A 20,565-nucleotide genomic window follows, 5' to 3' on the forward strand; every position below is an offset into this window, starting at 1 on the left:
CCCTTGATATGACAATCTAGCAAGAGTGGATTTCGGCAACACATTCAGTGATGATCCAATGTCCACCAGCACGTTGGACATGGCATCATCCTTACAGCTCATAGATATGTGTAGTGCCAAATTGTGGTCTCTTCCCTCCTCGGGGAGATCAGTATCACAAAAACTCAAATTGTTACAAGCGGTGATGTTTGCAACAATACTGTCAAATTGTTCTATCGTGACGTCATGATCTACATACGCCACATCCAACACCTTCTGCAGAGCTTCTCGGTGTGGTTCTGAATTTATCAACAAAGATAACACAGGGATCTTTGATGGCGTTTATAGAAGTTGATCTACAACTTTGTATTCACTCCTTTTGATGAGCCTTAGCATCTCATCACAGTCTTCTTTCATATTGCCACCCTGGCCAGCAGAGACAGGAGTTTTTACAACAGAGGCAGGTTTATTGGCAACAAGTGCCGGATTCGGAGCATTAATAGCATTCCCAACCGGGCGCACATCATAGTCAGCAACATCAGCCCTTCTGGTGTCAGTTTGGGGTTTCGGCGGAGCCGAGAAATCATGACCACTACGGATCAGGCCGCTGACATCGGCAATATTAACAACAGAAGTAGAGGGCAGGGGTACCTCCTTCCCATCCTCCAATGCCACAGCATTGTAGCGATAGGGAACCGCTTTATCAGAAGAGCATGGCACAGGGCCAGCTGGTTTAATAATCAAAGAGGGAGAAGCCTTCTACTTGCTGCCGTCGTATCGGATGACAACAGGCTCAGGGATCCGAAATACCAGAGATATCACATTGACTTCATCATTATCATCAACATCTCGATTCTGAAGTATCTCAATTACTCCTTCATCCAGCATTTCTTGGATGTCTTTACGGACTTGGCGACATCCCCTTTGATTGACAGTGCAAACACGACATCTGTCATGGTCGTGCTCATAATGATTGTACTCACATAACAGTTTGTGCATCTCGACCAAAGATTGTCGAATATGGCTGACATATTTGACTTTATATTTACCAAGGCAGCCCTGGACCATGTTGACAGTAGATTTCCCATGCTCGGGCAATGGGTTCTTCTTCACATTAGGACCTACGTCCTCGAAACATAAGATACCACATCTCACAAGGTCTTGAACCTTGGTCTTCAGTGGGTAACAGTTTTCCACGTCATGTCCGGGAGCGCCGGAATGATAAACACAACGTAGCTCGGGCTTATACCACCACTGAGGGTTGGTAGGTATAGCCCGGGGGTCTCGTGGAGTAATCAATTTCCTCCTTATCAAGGAGGGATACAATTCTGCATAGATCATAGGAATAGGATCAAAGGTGACCCTCTTCCTCTTATAGCTTGTACTGGCTTGATTGTTGTTTCGAGGCTGGTAGGCCTGCTGTTGAGGACGGTGTTGTTGTTGTTGATATTGTTGATGTTGTTGTTGCTGGTTATTATTGTGATGTTGATATTGTTGGTTCTCTCTAAAAACATGTGCTATGTGAGCCACCTGATGTTGATTATCGGCGGGACACACGGTCTTCCTCCTTACTGCGGGTCTTCTGGGTTTAACATGGGAGGTCACAGCATGTGCCTCACCATCTTTCTTCTTTCCAAACGCCCCATATCATTTGGCAGAAGAGCCTTCTTCTCTGGTCAGGCGCCCTTCCCTGACTCCTTCCTCCATACGCATCCCCATGTTCACCATCTCGGTGAAATCAGAAGGAGCGCTGACAATCATCCGCTCATAGTAAAATGAGCTCAAGGTCTTCAGGAAGATTTTGGTCATTTCTTTCTCCTCCAGCGGGGGCACAATCTGTGCTGGTAACTCTCGTCACCTCTGGGCGTACTCTTTAAAAGTTTCCTTGTCCTGCTGGGACATGGCCCTCAATTGATCCCTATCGGGAGCCATATCCATGTTATACTTGTATTGCTTGACGAAGGCCTCGCCAAGGTCATTGAAGGATCGGATGTTCGCGCTGTCCAAACCCATATTGAAGGAGAATTGCGGTCCAAAACGCAGCGGAAATTAAAATTTTCTTCTTTAGAGATCCTTACGAATGGTCATGATCAGTGATAGAATATTTACCTCTTGTGATGATTGAAACCTTTGGTGCAAATCTCTTGTGACGATCAAAACCTTTGATGCAGATCCACGAAGCGATCACGAACGTTGAACGATGACAACGTCTCTACTCAGTCCACACGAACGGGTTCCTTCAATCTCAGTGCTAGCTGGTACGAATGAAGGCTTTGAGTGAGAGAGAGAGAGTGTGAGAGAAAACGAAAATAATGCAACAGCAATGAATGCTTCTGCACAAGGGTTCTATTTATAGAACCACTTGTGTGGGCTTCAAGCTCAAAAGCCCACTTAAGTTTATTTTGGCCCATATCTTATAATATGCCCAAAATCACTTAAGCCCATGGTACCGTACCATATTTCGTATTCTACTCAAGTACACCGTACCTTACGATGTTCTGTAATTCACTTAAGGGCACCGTACCTTACGGTATTCCTTAGTTACTATATCTCTCATCAATCCGTCCTTTGTGTGTGACCCTGTAGGTTTTTGTGACGTTGGCAATTATATTAAATCACGCATTTAACATAATAAACAGTGAGCGGTATCTAGCAACACATCACTGCTACCCAAGACACGAAAATGTCATGTGATCTGACAAAACCATCTATGATAATAATTATGTGTATAATTACCCTTTTGCCCTTATGTCTATATTGAACACAAGGCATAGACCGTGTCATCCTTGTCCAGTTCAATATTGAGCCCATAGACATTTATCCTGTTATGCAGGATGGGAAAATTCCATCTAGGTCACTCATGTCCCTCAACATGCTTTGTGGAGTACCCATCAACTGTCTTTATGGTTATCCAGTTACGGACAACGTTGGATCAGCAATAAAGCACTCGACTCTACATCTAGGATCCGTAGTGGTTTCAGGTCGAAGAGTGGTATACACTATTATCACCATGAGAATAACTTATGACACTTTGCATAACTTTCTATATAGTATTCTCATAGCGGGTCAATCCGGTATAAATATTACTCCTAATATTCATACCTATGTTTAAGACTCGATAACTCTTTATCCATGATCCATGAGATGTGATCATCAGTCTACAAACATAATAGTCTTAATGCTTTAATGTTATCCCACTTCACACTAAAGCTCGACTACGGATACTTTAAGAATAGTGTCCTTATGTTTAATGTGTTCTCATGATTAAGTCACACTTAATACATTAAACGGACTAGCTATTCTAGGGACTTTATTAAACAAACGTAATAAAGAAAAGCCTTTTATTATTCGATACAAGTAACAAAAGTATTGGCCTCTAGGGCTTACACCAACACATATACCATCTCAGGGCAGCACCGGACAAACTGTCCTGGAAGTAGTGAATGAGAAGTTGATCGTTGTCGGTCTGAGTCGACATCTTCCTGGCATACATAACAAGGTGGCTGAGAGGGCAAGTATTTCCCTTGTACTTTTCAAAGTCAGGTACTTTGTACTTTACAGGGATTTTGACGTTTGGGACCAAGCAGAGTTCAACAGCAGACTTGCCGAAGAGGTCCTTTCCTTGGAGAGTTTTCAATTCCTTGCGGAGCTCAAGAAATTGATCATTCATAGCATCCATCTTTTCATAGACATCTGGGCCCTCAGACGGCTCAGAATGGTAGATGGTGTCGTCTACTCTAGGCATAGTATGCACGACAGGAGGTGGAACGGCAAGGACCGGGCTAGATGCCGGTAGAGAAGCAAAGGTGGGCACAGGACCCTCAGGAATAAAGTTGGGAGGCATCCCCCAAGGAAACCCGGCTGGCATAGTTGTTGGTGCAAAGTGGGCGCTGGCCGCAGGCACGGTTGAAGAGGCAATCTCGGAGATGACTATCCTCTGGGGAGGAGTTGAAGGTGTCGGAGACGACTGGCTCTAGGCGGCCATGAAAGACTCCATCAGGGCAGTCAATCTGGCCACTTCCTCCTTGAGTTCACGGTTCTCTTACTCTAAATGATCCATTAGTCTTGATGTGTTGGCTCGGGTGTAGTACCGGTGAGTCAGTTTGTCTTCAAAATAAATGGAGAACACAGAGTTAGACCATAGAACAATAAGCCTGGAGCAAAACCTGCTTATGCACATGATGCATGCAATGCTTGTGCATATGATTTGTTTTTATTTAATCAGAGGAACTTTTAGAGTCCTATTTGCAAATATTGAAAATATCAATTATTTGGACATATACAAAAATATCACATCAATAATATCTGGAAAATATTTTTTTACACCAAAGAAGTACAGTCTTGGTAACCAAATGCAATACAAGAGAGAAGGAAAATGGACATCCTATGGAACCCTAGAAACAATCATCTAAAGCTCTGGAGACTGGAAGATAAGCTACACGAAGCCTCTTCACCTCCCTCTCATAGGCTGCCTCCATATTTGCCTTCTCTTTGGCGAGTCGATCATACTTCCTCTTCCAGAACTTGGAAGACTGAGGAAGAAGAGAAGTCAATGCGTCATCAGGCTCATCAATAACCTGGTGCTCAAGGAACTCTATCAAAGCATCCTTCTCTCTGATCTGCTGAAGCAACTCCTCTCGTTCACGGATCCAGGCACGTGAACGGTCTTCGTCTCTCAACTCCTCTACTCCTTGGTCAGGGAGGATTAAAGGCCCAGCCTCAACCAAAGGTGTAGGTCTCGGATACTCATAAGGCGTGAGGTACTCGGAAGCTCTCCTCCTAACCCCAGAGGTATAGGGTTCCAAAGCGATACAATTCTTCGGACCCAACTCCTTCCGTCCCTTCCTATGGATCTTGTGCCAAGCGCGAACCATTCTGCCCTTCAAGCCTTGTGGATCTTTACCCTCCTAAAAGAAAACACCTTCTAACAGAATATTATTAGGTTTATCCTTTAGGGGGAACCCAAGTTGACGATGTGCCAAAATAGGGTTGTTGTTAATCCAACCACATGTACCAATAAGAGGCACATTGGAGAATTCACCACAAGAGTCGATAATTTGCACACCATCATATATACGGTTGTACCAAAAGATATCGTCATTAGTGAGAGACATAAGTCTCGTGGACCACCGTAGACATCCTTTGTTCTCCTTGAAGGAGACCGTCTGCGGCAAGTGCGAAATAAACCACTTGTACAATAGAGGCAAACAGCACACAATGGTACCACCACCCTTTGCATTCCTCATATGCAAAGAAAAGTAAGTGTCACCCAACAGAGTCGGGACGGGATTAAGAGTAGAGAAAATCCTAATGGCGTTCACATCCACAAACTTGTCGATGTTGGGGAATAACACTAGCCCATGGATGAGAAGTACAAATATGGCCTCAAAGGCGTCCTCACTCATGGCCTTCCCATATAAAGTAGCTTGAGCAATGAGGAACTCAGAAGGGAGACCTTGAATTTCACCTTTGGTAGTCATATGAGCACCAACCAGAGATTCATCTATATGCAACATATCAGCTATCTCTTGAGAAGTAGGAACACTCTCTAAGCCACTGAACGGCAACTAGTCTAGAATAGGTATACCCATAACATAGGCATACTCCTCAAGCGTGGGAAAAAGCTGGAAATCCGGAAATGTGAAGCAACGGTACAAGGGATCATAGAACTGCACCAATACACTCATCAATCCTTCATCCACTTGAGTAGTCAGAATAGATAGAAGCTTCCCATAACGAGCCTTGAAACCCAAGGGATCTAATACATAGGATGTCAAATTCCTTAGCTCTTTCAAGTCGGGTTGTCTGAAACTGTACTTCTTTGTATTCCTTCTTTGTCTTTCCATGTCTGAAAATTTGCAAATAGACCTCTTAAGTTCCTTGAAAATTTTCTCATTATTGATGATATGGATGCAAATGGGTGCATGAATGCATGAATGCAACAATCACACTCAACGATCAAGCAAAGCACACCACACAAAGGTCATGGGATGGATCGTGTCATCCTTAATATCAATCATCCATTTTGGTGGATTATAGTTTACACCTTATCAACACCCAAGTTCCATTGATATTAAGGATACAAGAACGGATCAACCATGAATCAAGGGTTTGTTTCAAGTCACGAGCATGGAGTCTCCGTTAAGAACCACCGAAAGGGAGTGTACTAGGGTTTAAACCTGCCAAACATGTTCTACAAGAGGTTCCCATAGTCATCATCCCATCTTTCGGATATTATCGGATAAACGACTACTCGTATTCCAAAAATATTCTCAAGAGAGACTCTTATGAGCGTAGTATCGCGTAACAATCGTATCAAACCTTACACTTGAACGACTTTCGCACTACATCCTAAAAATAGGCCAAGATGGGCTTGGTAAACTAAGGTCCTTGGCTTCTAAGGTCTATATTGGAAAGAGTAATGCCTAACCACGACTACTCGTCTGACATTATTAATCCTAACATGACCTTCACCAAGTGAATGGGCTTGCAGGTCAACTTGCTAAGGAATAACTCCACACAAGTTGACAAGACTATGTCATTCTCCTATCCTAAGTGCACTCGAGTTCGGGTATAGAACTCATCTCACAAAGATCACCAAGCATACAAGGAATTAATATTCAAGCAATTTAATCATTACATACAATACAGTAATCCCAAATTGCACAAAAATATGTCACAAAATAATATACAATACAATACAACACAAATGTGAAAAGTAGGCAAAACCCACTAGGCAAATGTCCCCAGCAGAGTCGCCACTTTTCTGTAGCGGGGTATTCGTTACCATTAGAGATATTGATTAAATCCAAGGTAAACCACACAAGTCGAGTCGCCACCGCACTTCTATTTATCCAAAGGAATGGTTAGAAAGCGAACAAAAACCTAAAAGTTTTATCGAATCAAAAACTAGTAAAAATGTCAGAGATCGGGGTAAGGGGGTTGGTTATGTAATGGGAAGGTTTTAAGCACCCAAAACATCCTAGGTACTCCTAGGGAGCCCTTTTCACACTTGTTGTAAGGTTGGTATTTTGTGAAAATTTGTTTGTGCAAACATGATTGAAGAGATGAGCAAAGAATATACAAGTTATTTACAATTTGTGTTTGGATGGATAAACCCATTGCCTACGTACCATCTTAAAAAAGATTAGGATCAAAACCTCGTAGTTCGGGGTAAAAATCTCAAAATGAGTTGGTGAATTGATTGGTCCAAAAGCCTTAAGGTCTTTTGTTATCCAAGGGAGAAAACTCAACCTAAAACCACAAATCCACCATGTGAGGATAGCTTCAACATGCTAGTGAGGGGTTAATCCTATAATAAGCATGGAAGACTCATTGTCCATCACTAAGGATATAGGTGAGTATTATATCTACCTCAAGGATAACTCAAACCTAATAGCTAAAGGTTATGAAAAGTTTTTGATAAGAAAGTGGCCATTGAAACCACAAAAAGTATTTGAATGAGTTATATTTACCAATGAAAAGTATTTATAAAATATGGTCAAAGTTTGACTTAAGGATTCCATTCAAAATGAGTGTTATGAAAAGAAAGTTTGAAAATCAAAAGCATAATGCTTATGTTTCTAATGTTTGAAAACAAGTGTTAAATGTTTGCACAAAAGTTTTGGCTTGGGTTAGAGTGGAGGGAAGAAGAAGAATGGCTAAGGTCCTAATCATACAAGAGATGAAGGATAAGAAACAAGACCACAAATGGAGTTCCTCTCTTGAGATCATATTGATGATCCAAGTAGCTCCCATCCTTTGGAATATGCAAGCAAAAATAAGTGTAAGCTCAAGCAATCAACATAATAAAACAAGCTCTTAGAAGATCCCCAATGGCTCTTGTATCTTTCACTTTGAATGAACATGGCAATGGTTCTTCAATTTGGCTCACATAGGATTCCCTAGCACAAAAGCACACACATCAAAGAGTTCTATGAAGTAAATCAAGAATGGATAAGAGTGAGTTTAGATATTTGGTCCTTCTAATCCATCTTCAACATTTAAGGCCTTTTTACTCCATTTTGTATAGGGAATGTCCTAGAAACTAAGTCCATTTGTCCATTTTTTCCATTTGGTCCACAACAATCAAAACAAAACACAAGCACAATAATATATACACAATTATATGCTCAAGTGGGAAAAAGGCAAATTGCATTAACATAAACATGTGCTCAAGTGAGCAAAGAGCAAAAACAAATGAATAATATGTACACGAATAGTAAATTGCATAAATGTAAAGGGCAAGAATTAAATGTTAATGGTTAATGGTTAGTGTTAGAGTTAGTGTGCCATAAGGAAATTTAGCGCTATGTTAAGCAATCGTAATTGGACTTATGTAGAAGTCACAACTATCTGAGGCCGGTCAATAATAATGTAGGCAACAACACAAGCTAGAAATTTTGATTAGTGAATCAAACTCCTACAACTTGCCATGCCAAAAAGAAGATGAGAAATGATCTTGTATTGATTTAGGTTCTTTGCATAATTAGGAAGCAACATATCCTTAATGCAAAGTCATTCACTTGATCCATGATCAAGATGAATTAGATTTGAATCAAGAAAGGTTAAACCTCCATGTATCAATGCTAACCACCAATCTTTAACTCATTGATCAAAAAAAAGAAAGAGAAGAAGAAGAAGAATGAGAATGGAAATTAAAGTACATTAATGGAAATGGGATAAGATAATCAACAAGCATTGACCAAAGATAGAGAAGATCAAGGTCAAACAATAGAAAAAAGAAGCACAATGAAAATTAGAAGTCAAGAAACAAATAAAATGTTTTTGGTATTTTTCAATATTAAAATAAAACTTGAATTAAAATAATAAAGAAAGGTCAAACTTCAAACTCACTTCAAATCAACTTTGAAAAGTCCAAGTGAATTATCCCAAGTTCAACAAGGTTAAATAAAGTTTGACAAAAAATTTCAGCATTTTTAGAAGTCAGAAACTATTTTAAATTAATTAAAAATGCATAAAAATAACCTAATTGAACTAAAATCTCAAATAAATCTCAAATCAAATAATAAATTGATGAGAATATTTTTCATAGATCTATCATCAATCAAAGAGGTTGGAAAAATATTTTTGTATTTTTTGGATATCAAAAACTATTTAAAATGAATTAAAAATAACCAAAAAAGAAAAAATTCCTAAAAAATATCAAATGATAAAATTAAAAATATTAAAAATCATTTTTAGAAATTAGAAACTAAAAGGAGAAAAATGAAATTGGTCTCATATTTTTTGGACCAATAATGAAGGAGATGTGAATTTTTACAAAGAAATGGAATTAAAAGAAATAAAAGAAATTAAAATTAGAAATTAAAAATGATGGAAAAGCGTGGACCGTTTGATCTGAGCTCATTAATTAAGCTGGCAAATCATGAGGCTCATACACGCGCGCCTACCATGTTCCTTGGTCAACTGAAGCGCACCACGCCATTAATAAGTCATAACGTTCGACGCATGGGATTTGATCTGGAAAGTGAGATGGACGGCTCAGATCCAATCTGGAGACCAGACGGTGACCAGCGCCACCGTCTTCTCTGGCCAGCTCCGGTGAGGTTCAAAAATTACAGAGAAAAAAATGTTAACCAAATGCTACGATCCAAGCACCAATCGAAAGCTAGGGTGATGTACATCACCCCTGTACCAACCAAATCCACTCTAGGTTTCTATATTAAGAGAAATCAAAGATGGAATTTCTGGGGTGTTCACATGAACTTAATGGCTTTTGAAAATTCAAGGCTCAAGAATGTTGCCTCTATGCAGAGGACTTTAGATCACACAACAACAACAAGAAATAACCAGTATATGAGTAATTTCGAAGAAATTAAAAGCTGAGGTAAACCTCTGATTTGCAGAGCTTAGAGTCACAATTCCTTGGTGTTAATACTTGCAGTTTGTTCCTTGGATCTAAGAAAACAATTGAGGTAATTGAATTCTAGATCTGAAAATTGAGAGAAAAATGAGAGAGTTCCTTTGGTGTGAGGGTGAGGTTTCAATTGCACAGCATTTGGGGTGCCTTCAGGTTAGTAAAATGAAGAGAAATAGCATTGTATTTATAGGCAAGACATGGATGAAGTGCATGAACAATTCCTTGCATGAATGGAAAGGGCCTCCATGCATGGGCATGTACAGACGCATGGAGGGCCCAATTCCACTTGGATTTGGCTATTGAACATCAGCAAATGCAAACTGGACGTGCAGGTTATGTGGTAATGACTCATGCCATGCAAATTAAATGATTTTCCAAAATTGCACCATTATGTTCAAGTCTTCGAAAATGCTATGTCCAAACTTGAAACACCACCTCATGAGTAATGGTTGGAAATCTTTCTGCATAAGGATCATTTGTTATGTTGATCAAAACTCCATTTGAGCCTTGGAAATTGATGAAAAGTGGTCATGAAGTGTAGGGTGCAAAACATGTAAATGTGAGATTTTCAAAATTGGCCAAAGTTCAAGCCCTTCTGTTTCGATGATGCAAGCTCCAAATGACAAAATCTTCAACATAACAATTGTAGAACTTTTCCAGACAATCAATTTGGACTTAAGTGTTTCATCATTTGGATTTTTGATGAAGAAGTTATGGGCACTTGAAGTTGGACTTTTTCACATTTCAATGCCTTTGGTCCAAAGTGACCTATAATGTTTTGTATTATCAGATGTATTTATTTTGATATTTTGGAATTTTTCTCAACATAACTTTTGAATTAGGCATCTTAATATTTCTAATTCATTTGATCCCGTCTCAAAATCATGAAAAATGAAGGAGTTATGTCCTTGGGAAGTTGACCCAAAATTAGAGTTTCAGTCAAAATGACCTATAATGTCTTGGAATGGATGATGACCTTCCAAGCTTTATATCAATTTTTGATGAACATGAAAGTTTTTCATATGGTTCCTAATAACATGTTTTCTCTTAGGGTCATCTTCATTTGACAAACACATCAAAAGTTAGGTCTCAGTGTATTTCAAAATTGTCAAATGAATTGACTGATCAACTTCTCAAGTCCAAACCTTATATCTTGATGAATTGATGATTTAGGACACTCAATTAAGTTCAAATATGCATGGAATGATGAATGAAAGAACTTCCCTTGATTGTATTTGATCATGGGTTGAGGTTGCTTCATGAGCAAGGCGCAATTGATGAATAGATGAATTAGGGTTTCCTTAGGAAACAAGCCTCAAACCCTTTGATTTGCTTTTATCAAAATGATGAATTGAGATACTTGGGAGGCATATTTTATGGATGAGAGCTTTGGGAACCATTTCCATGCTTGCCTTCATCTTCAATTGGCCCTATCAATGCACATAGGATCTCCTAGAAGCTTTGGACCTTCTGACTGCTCAAGCTACAAACAAAAGATGTTAGTGACATATTTTTGTGCTTTTGGTTAGTAAATAAAATGAGAAAAGAAATAATATACAATTCAAGCATGATTGGTGATCTCAAACCAACTCACAAGAGATCCCACCCAAAGGTAAAGGAGCCAAGATGCTTATGATCCTTGAGGCAATGCAAATGCAATGTTATGATGCCATGAGGGATCTTAGGGTCAAAATTAGGGTCTTACAATCATAAAATTAAATTCCATATGGTTGAAAGATAAATAAGAGTATAAACAATTGGATAAAAAGCTCAACTTTATTTAATATAATGATAGTCTGTAAATGACAAGCCTCCATAGATCTTTACAAAAGTTGAAAAATGGTAATTTACATGGAAAAGGGCTACATTGAATACAATGATCACTAATCCTTCTATAAACTTTGATATCCACTGTGTTCTTGGCTTCGGTTAAGGATGAATCATAACCAAATAACATGCTCAAGAATGTCTTCAAGACTGAAGATCAACAGAATGCAGTTACTTGCCATGATCCCTAATTTTTTGCATAAATTTCCCCAAGGTGGGGTACTCAATTTATCAGGGTAATTATTTCTGTTTTATGTCTCTAACTTTTGCCTGGATCGCCCTTTTAGGTTTTCAATCCATCGAGACGCTCATGTTGCCTTTCGGGTTTTCAACTTAGCGAGTCGTTCTTTTCTTTTTTAGGCGAAGTATTTCTTGACTGCATCGGAATTCAAAGGATGCGTGAACTCTTCACCATCCATAGTTATAAGAATCAAAGCACCGCCTAAAAAGGCTCTCTTAACAACGTATGGGCCTTCATAATTAGGAGTCTATTTGCCCCTAGAATCTGGTTTAAAGGATAAAATCTTCATGAGCACAAGGTCACCTTCTCTGAATGCACGAGGTCTGACCTTCTTATCAAACTCTTTCTTAATTCTTTGTTGATATAACTGACCATGACACATGGCAGTCAACCTCTTCTATTCGATCAAATTCAACTGGTCATACCTGGTCTGACACCATTTAGCTTCTATCAACTTGGCTTCCACCAAAACACACAGTGACGGGATCTCGACCTCTACTGGGAGCACAACTTCCATACCATAAACAAGTTGGAAAGGGGTTTCCCATGTTGAAGTGCAGATGGATGTACGATACCAGTGCAAAGCAAATGGGAGCATCTCATGCCAATCCTTGTACGTCACAACCATCTTCTGGATGATCTTCTTAATGTTCTTGTTTGCAACTTCAACAACCCCATTCATCTTAGGTCTCTAGGGAGAAGAATTATGGTGTGCAATCTTGAAGTCTTTACAAAGAGCCTCAACCATATTATTGTTCAAGTTCGATCCAATATCAGTAATGATCTTACTTGGCACACCATAACGGCATATAATTTGATTCTTGATAAACCTCACAACAACTTGCTTGGTTACATTTGCATACGATGCCGCTTCAACCCACTTTGTTAAATAATCAATAGCCACAAGAAAGAAACGATGTTCATTCAAAGCTTTGGGCTCAATCATGTCGATCATATCAATTCCCCGCATGGAGAAAGGCCATGGAGAAGAAATGACATTCAACAGTGTTGAAGGAACATGAATCTTATCTGGATATACTTGACACTTGTGGCATTTCTTCACAAATTTGCAACAGTCAAATTCCATTGCCAGCCGATAATAACCTGCTCTAAACATATTCTTAGCCATAGCATGTCTATTGGAATCAGTACCAAAGGAACCTTCATGGACTTCAGTCATTAATAAGTCTGCTTCATGTCTATCCACGCATCTGAGCAGAACCATATCGAAGTTTCTCTTGTAAAGCTTATCACCGTTTAGGTAAAATTGCCAGCTAATCTTCTCAAAGTCTTCTTATCTTTCAAAGATGCCCTAGATGGGTAAATCTAACTTTGGAGAAAACACTTGATATCAAAATACCACGCCTTTTCATCTTTTATCTCTTCAACAACAAACACATGCGCTGGCCTATCAAGACGCATCACAGGCAAATTGCGAACTTCATTCCAGAACTTCACCATAATCATAGAAGCCAACGTTGCAAGAGTATCTGCCATCTGGTTTTCATCTCAAGCGATATGATGAAATTCAACCTTTGTAAAGAAAGTTGAAATCCTCCTCGCATAATCTCTATATGGTATCAAACCGGGTTGATTCGTCTCCCATCCATCCTTGATCTGATTCACAACCAAAGTTGAATATCTAAAGACGTCTACATACTTGATTCTGAGATCAATGGCCTCTTCAAGCCCCATAATGCAAGCTTCATACTTATCCATATTATTTGTACACTTGAACGTCAATCTAGTTGTAAACGGAAAATGCGTGCCTTGAGGATTAATAATCATTGCCCCAATACCATTACCATACTGATTAACAGCTCCATCAAATACCATGCCCCAACAAGAACCAAGTTCTGGCCCTTCTTCAAGCAATGGTTCATCACAATCTTTCATCTGTAGGTACAAGATCTCTTCATCAGGAAAATCGTACTGCACTGACTGATAATCTTCAATAGGTTGGTGTGTCAAATGGTCAGCCAAGACACTACCTTTAATAGCTTTTTGAGATCGGTATTCGATATCATACTCTGATAATAACATCTGCCAACGGGCAATCCTCCTGGTTAAAGAAAGCTTCTAAAAAACATACTTGATCGGGTCAATTTTGGATATCAACCAAGTAGTATGATTCAACATATACTGACGCAGACGCTTAGCAGCCCAAGCCAATGCGCAAAAAGTCTTTCCAAGCATAGAATATCGAGTCTCACAATCGATGAATTTCTTACTGAGGTAGTAAATAGCATATTATGTCTTTCCAATTTCATCTTGCTGACCAAGAACATAACCCATACTTTCATTAAGCACAGTCAAATACATGATCAACGGTCTTCCTTCAACAGGTGGAGACAGAATCAAAGGCTCAAGTAGATACTCTTTGATACTGTCAAAAGCTTTTTGGTAATCCTCGGTCCAATCACAAGACTGATCTTTCCGAAGAAGCTTGAATATAGGTGCAAACATAGCAGTTATGTGCGAAATGAATCTTGAGATATAATTCAAGCGGACGAGAAAACCTTTGACTTCCTTCTCAGTTTTGGGCGCAGGCATCTCTTGTATTACTTTGACCTTGGCAGGATCAACTTCAATACCCTTCTCGCTGATAATAAAGCCTAACAACTTATCAGAACGAACACCGAAAGTACACTTATTGGGATTCAAGCGGAGTTTGTACTTCCTTAAACGCTGGAATAACTTCAACAAATGTTCAACATGCTCTTCTTCATCACTGGATTTAGCAATCATATCATCAACATAAACTTCGATCTCTTTGTGCATCATATCATGAAAAAGAGTGGTCATTGCTCTCTGGTATGTTGCACCAGCATTCTTTAAACTGAAAGGCATCACTCTATACCAAAATGTTCCCCAAGGTGTAATGAATGTGGTCTTCTCCATATCTTCGGGTGCCATTTTAATCTGATTATAACCAGAACATTCGTCGATAAATGAAAAGACTTTGAACGTACTTGTATTGTCTACCAACATATCAATGTGTGGCAGAGGGAAATCATCTTTCGGACTAGCTTTGTTCAAATTTCTATAATCAACACATATACGGACTTTTCCATATTTCTTAGGAACAAGCACAATATTGGCACCCACTGCGGATACTCATTAGTAACAAGGAAATCAACGTCAATTTGCTTTTGCATATCCTCTTTGATCTTTATTGCCATGTCAGGATAAGTCCTCCTCAACTTCTGCTTGACTGGCGGGCATTCTGGCTTCAACGGCAATCTATGCTCCACAATTTCAGAATCCAAACCAGGCATGTCTTGATAGGACCAAGCAAACACATCTGAATACTCTCAGAGAAGATCAATCAACCCCTTATTAACCTCTGGACACAGTCGAGACCCAATCTTGACTTCCTTCACATCATCTTTGAAACCCAAGTTGACTAGCTCAATCGGCTCTTCGAATGGATGAATGGTTTTTTCCTCGTGCTTAAGTAGACGAGACAATTCATCAGACACTTCTTCATCACTTTCTTCCTCGGCCTCAAACACAGGGAATTCAAAATTTGGATAAGGAGTAGGATCATTGTATTCAATGAGTTTAGAAATCAACTTGCATAATGATTTGATATTTTTATTTTAGAGAAGTGAATTGTGACCAAATATTATGCAGATGGACAATTATTATTTATTTATGTTTTATGTGATTACCATTTTCAGAAAAGCAAAAAGTAAAAATAAAAAACATCATAGATGTGGATGAATAGAATTATATTTTATTGATGATCAATTTTAAAATGCCCAACAATGTTCGCTTCTCCCTTAGGCATAGGAGAAGGATTTTCAAGGAAATAAAAAAAAGAAATTACTTAGAGAGATGAACAATAATAGGAACATCGACAACGATCCAATTATTGCTAGCCTTTCCATGCGTCACAAAATTGGTGTAGTCTTCATCTTCACCCCCCTCGATTACTGCAGCTGAGTGTTATTCATTACCATGAATGAACCCTCCGCTACGGAAACTAGGGTGTGATAACATGAAATAATATCACATTTTTGGACTCGATTTAATTAAATTATATTGTTATTTGATTTGGTTTATTTTATATTATTCGATATTACTTGGTATTTTCCTTCTATTTATTTCAGGTAACATAAACTGAAGCATGTGTGAAAAGGAAAGAAAAGGGGTGCAAAAAGAGGATTCTCCAAAAAGAAGCATTCCACTAAAGCCCAGCCCACAACTACAAGGAGAAACGCTGAAGCGTTGTGACGATCGCCACACAGGGTGTGACGAGCGTCACGCCCCTATGCTTTGTGTTACGAGCGTAACACATGGTGTGACGAACGTCACACCCCACTCCTATTCTTTTGGCTTTGACGCGCGTAACAGAAGCACGTTCATCCTATTCTTCCGCTTGACTCGTTGAAACGTGAGGAAACCTACTGAAGGGACTTTGGAAGAAACGGTTACGGTAGGATGGATATAAATAGACCCAATTGTGGAACCCTGCGGCTCTCTCCTCTCCTTTTCCAGATTTCCACGCCGTGCATTATTTTTACAGTATTATATTTTTTATCAGCATTCCATATTTTCTTTAGCAGTTTATTACCTTAGCATTTTTACTTCCTTTTTCTTTGTTAGCTTAATTTTTTAGGCATTCAATTAATTTTCTCACAATAGTTTCTACACCGGAAACTATTGTGTAACTTTTACTGGATCTAACCTTACGTTAGATCATAGTATTTTATTCCTTCATTTTTACTTTTCTGTCTGATCGAAGATTGTGAAGAACAAATCCAACCGGTTTGTGGTGGAGTGTTCAAGCATCGAAGTTAGAGAACAACCAAGATTTCTATTAATTTTACAGGTTCATTAATTTATTGCTTTAATTTATATATGCTCTGTACTGCTGTTTATCTATACTGTTTGTCTGATATGGCTGTATTTAAGCATAATTATTGTTTAGGCTTGTTTAGGCTTGTTTAGCATGTCCGACTAAATAAACTTAGATATCGGTATGTAAAGTAAGCGGAATAAACGAATCAAAACTGATTCGGTTTAAATTTATTTAAAAATATAGTCACTCTTTTTATGGTCTCAATTTACAGAGTTAATACCAAAGTTTTTGTACGAGAGTAAAAGACATAAAGAAGTTAAAATCAATAGAGCGACAGTTTGAGCTTTTAACTGGACAGTGTAAATTGGACATTAACTTTAAATCAGGGCGAAATCAATTTTTAGAGTTAATTAAATTCTAATCATTTTCAAAAAGTATTTTTAAATGTTAAATGTGAGGACGAGAGTTAAGCATTTAAGTTTAATCATATAACCTAAGTCAACAGAGCGAGAGTTTGAGACGAGGGTGTTTAAACGGTTAGTATTTTAATAAAAAGAGTTTCTATAGATTCTATTGTTTTCAAAAAGTGATTTTAGTTTTAACTAAATAGTGAGAGCGTACGTTAAAGTAAAATCATAGTCTATTCAACAGAGCGAGAGTTTGAGAAAAGGCTTTTAATCAATAGTGTCTAATGAAAGGACTTATTTTAAAACTAAGAAACCAACGAAGATTTGATTCCCTAATTACGAAGAACTACATACCGATATCCGCGTTATTTGATATTTAATCTAGATCCAATTTTAGTTTTACTTTTCCCCCTAATCAACAAAGTATCATCCGCCTTAGCTTTACGAAGTAACCTTAGAAAAACGGTATATCGATTCATTAAGTCCCTGTGGGATCGATATCTTTTAAAACTACGCAATTAGACTGTGCACTTGTAGTCAATACCCCAATCGACTCATAAAGTCGCGATCAAGTTTTTGGCGCCGTTGCCGGGGACTTTTATTTAGTCGATATCGTAACTCTTCTGTTACGCTGTAGAGACTAAGGCAATTTTTATTTTTCCTTCTTTTCCGTTGATTTGTATGTCACACACTCGCTCACAAGGAGAACCGTACTACTTACGAATCAACGACGTTGAACGATATCTCTGAGTCTTACGACGAATTCGGGAGTATCGTGCTGCAAACAATCTTCCTCCAATCGAAATTCCTGATCTCAAAAATCTTCTTCCATCGCCGATACCCGAGATGGCAGAACCAGCTCGTGCTCTTCGAGATTACGCCGCTCCATCACAAGATGAGCCGCATTCGAGTATTGCTCCACCCGCAATCGAACCAAACAACTTCGAACTTAAACCTTCGCTGTTGTAGGCAGTGCAACAGAACCAATTTTCTGGAAATCCTATTGAGGATCCAAACCTTCATTTATCTGTATTCGTCCAATACGTTGATACTGTTAAAGCTAATGGTGTCACTTCAGAGGTAATTCGACTTCGTCTCTTTCCTTTCTCGTTAAGAGATAAAGCTAGAAGATGGCTTCAGTCTCTTCCTTCCAACTCAGTCATCACATGGAATGAGTTCAAGAAAGTCTTTCTTGCCCGATATTTTCCTCCAAGCAAAACAGCTATGTTAAGAGCCCAGATAAATGGATTTAAACAGAAAGATAACGAGTCTCTTTTCGAAGCATGGGAAAGATACAAAGACATGATGAGACTTTGTCCACACCATGGTTTAGAGGACTGGTTAGTAATTCATACCTTCTATAATGGTATCTTATACAACACAAGGTTGATAATAGACGCTGCCGCAGGTTGTGCGCTTATGGATAAACCTTACGCTGACACTTATCAACTTATCGAAAGCATGGCCCAAAACCATTATCAGTGGGGAAGCGACCGAACGATGGTAGAAAAACCTCAAACGAAAACAGGCATGTACGAGATAAGTAGCCTTGATCATGTTAATGCAAAAGTGGATGCTCTTGCCCAGAAAATTGAAAGTTTAAATTTATCACCTCCAGCCTCCGTGGTTGCCGTAACTCAGAATTGCGAAGTCTGTGGAATTCAAGGTCACACTCCTACAGATTGTCAACTCTTAATAGGAATCCAAGCAGAGCAAGTGAACTATGCTCAAGGAAATCCTTACTCGCATACCTATAACTCAAACTGGAAGAACCATCCTAATTTCTCATATAAGAGTAATAATGCTTTATACGCACCAGGACAAGCTCCCAGTCAAGCCCCAGCTATACCTCCTGGATATCAAAAGCCGACCCCATCTACACCTAACAATAACGTTCCTAGAAAATCCAATTTGGAAATCATGATGGAGAACTTCATAGCTTCTCAACAGCAAACCAATAAAGAGTTCTTAAACCAGAATGTACTCACTAACAAACAAATTAAACAACTAGCAAGTAAAGTAGATGCCCTGGCTACCCATAACAAAATGCTGGAAACACAAATCTCGCAAGTAGCTCAACAACAAGCGCCTACTGCTGCCCCAACTGGTACATTTCCTGGACAGCCCCAACCTAACCCGAAAAGCCACGCTCATGCAATTATATTAAGAAGTGGAACATAGGTAGAAGGATCGTCTGACCCAAGGATTGAGAATCAAAACTCTAAAAAGTCAACTGAGGAAGAAAGTGAACCTAAGGAAAAGGAAGAGTGTAATAAGGAAATCATAGAAAACAAAGAACCTTATGTACCTCCGCCTCCTTACAAACCACCTATCCCTTATTCTCAGAGGCAAATTAAAACCAAAGACGCGGGCCAATTTAAAAAATTTGTTGACTTACTGAAACAATTAAACGTCACCATTCCTTTTACAGAAGCTATTACACAGATGCCTTCATATGCTAAGTTCTTAAAAGAAATTCTATCTAATAAAAGGAAACTTGAAGAGAGCGAAACCGTTACACTCACTGTTGAGTGTAGCGCAATAATCCAGAATATGCCTCCTAAACTTAAAGACCCTGGTAGTTTCTCTATACCCTGTCACATCGGAAAATTTGTCATAGACAAAGCTTTATGCGATTTAGGAGCCGGTATCAGTGTTATTCCCTTGTCCATATGCAAGAGACTTGAAATGGGAGAATTAAGACCAACTAAAATGTCTGTGCAATTAGCAGATCGTTCCGTTAGATATCCCGTAGGAATTCTTGAAAACTTTCCCGTGCACATAGGTCAATTCTACATTCCCACCGATTTTATAATTATGGACATAAGAGAAGATGAAGTTACCCCCATTATATTGGGAAGACCATTCTTAGCAACCGTCGGTGCTATCATAGACGTAAAACGTGGACGACTCACTTTCGAAGTAGGAGAAGAGAAAATTGAGTTCATCCTTTCCAAATTTTTGAAAGCACCTGCAATAGATGACACATGTTACTTCATGGATATCATCGATGAATGGATAAAAGAAACAGAATTAGAAAATGATGATTTGCCCGACTATCGTGCAGAAGACAGACTGAACCAATGTTTAGCAGTAACATCGGATCCTACGCAATGCCTTAAGAAACCAACCCTCGACCTGAAAACACTTCCCAAAAATCTGAGATATGAATTCCTAGACTTAGAACTTAAACGACCCGTAATAGTCAATGCAGACCTAGGAAAACTTGAAACCGAAAAACTCCTACATATCTTAAGAAAATATCCAACCGCACTAGGATACAACATCATCGATCTTAAAGGAATAAGTCCTTCTATTTGTATGCACCCCATCATGCTAGAAGAAGACTGTAAAACTTCTAGGGAACATCAGAGGAGACTAAACCCGATCCTGAGTGAGGTAGTGAAGAAGGAAGTAACGA

General features: G+C 38.9%; 1 non-coding gene across 1 annotated transcript; it reads right to left on the reverse strand.

Moving 5' to 3' along the window:
* Positions 1-18,368: 18,368 nt before the first annotated feature.
* Positions 18,369-18,475, reverse strand: LOC127116012 (small nucleolar RNA R71). Its single transcript, XR_007801003.1, has one exon. It is a non-coding gene; the product is annotated as a small nucleolar RNA R71 (small nucleolar RNA).
* Between the last annotated feature and the right edge of the window lie 2,090 nt (positions 18,476-20,565).

This window comes from Lathyrus oleraceus, chromosome 1 (genome assembly GCF_024323335.1).
Source record: "Lathyrus oleraceus cultivar Zhongwan6 chromosome 1, CAAS_Psat_ZW6_1.0, whole genome shotgun sequence".
NCBI classification, from domain to species: Eukaryota; Viridiplantae; Streptophyta; class Magnoliopsida; order Fabales; family Fabaceae; genus Lathyrus; species Lathyrus oleraceus.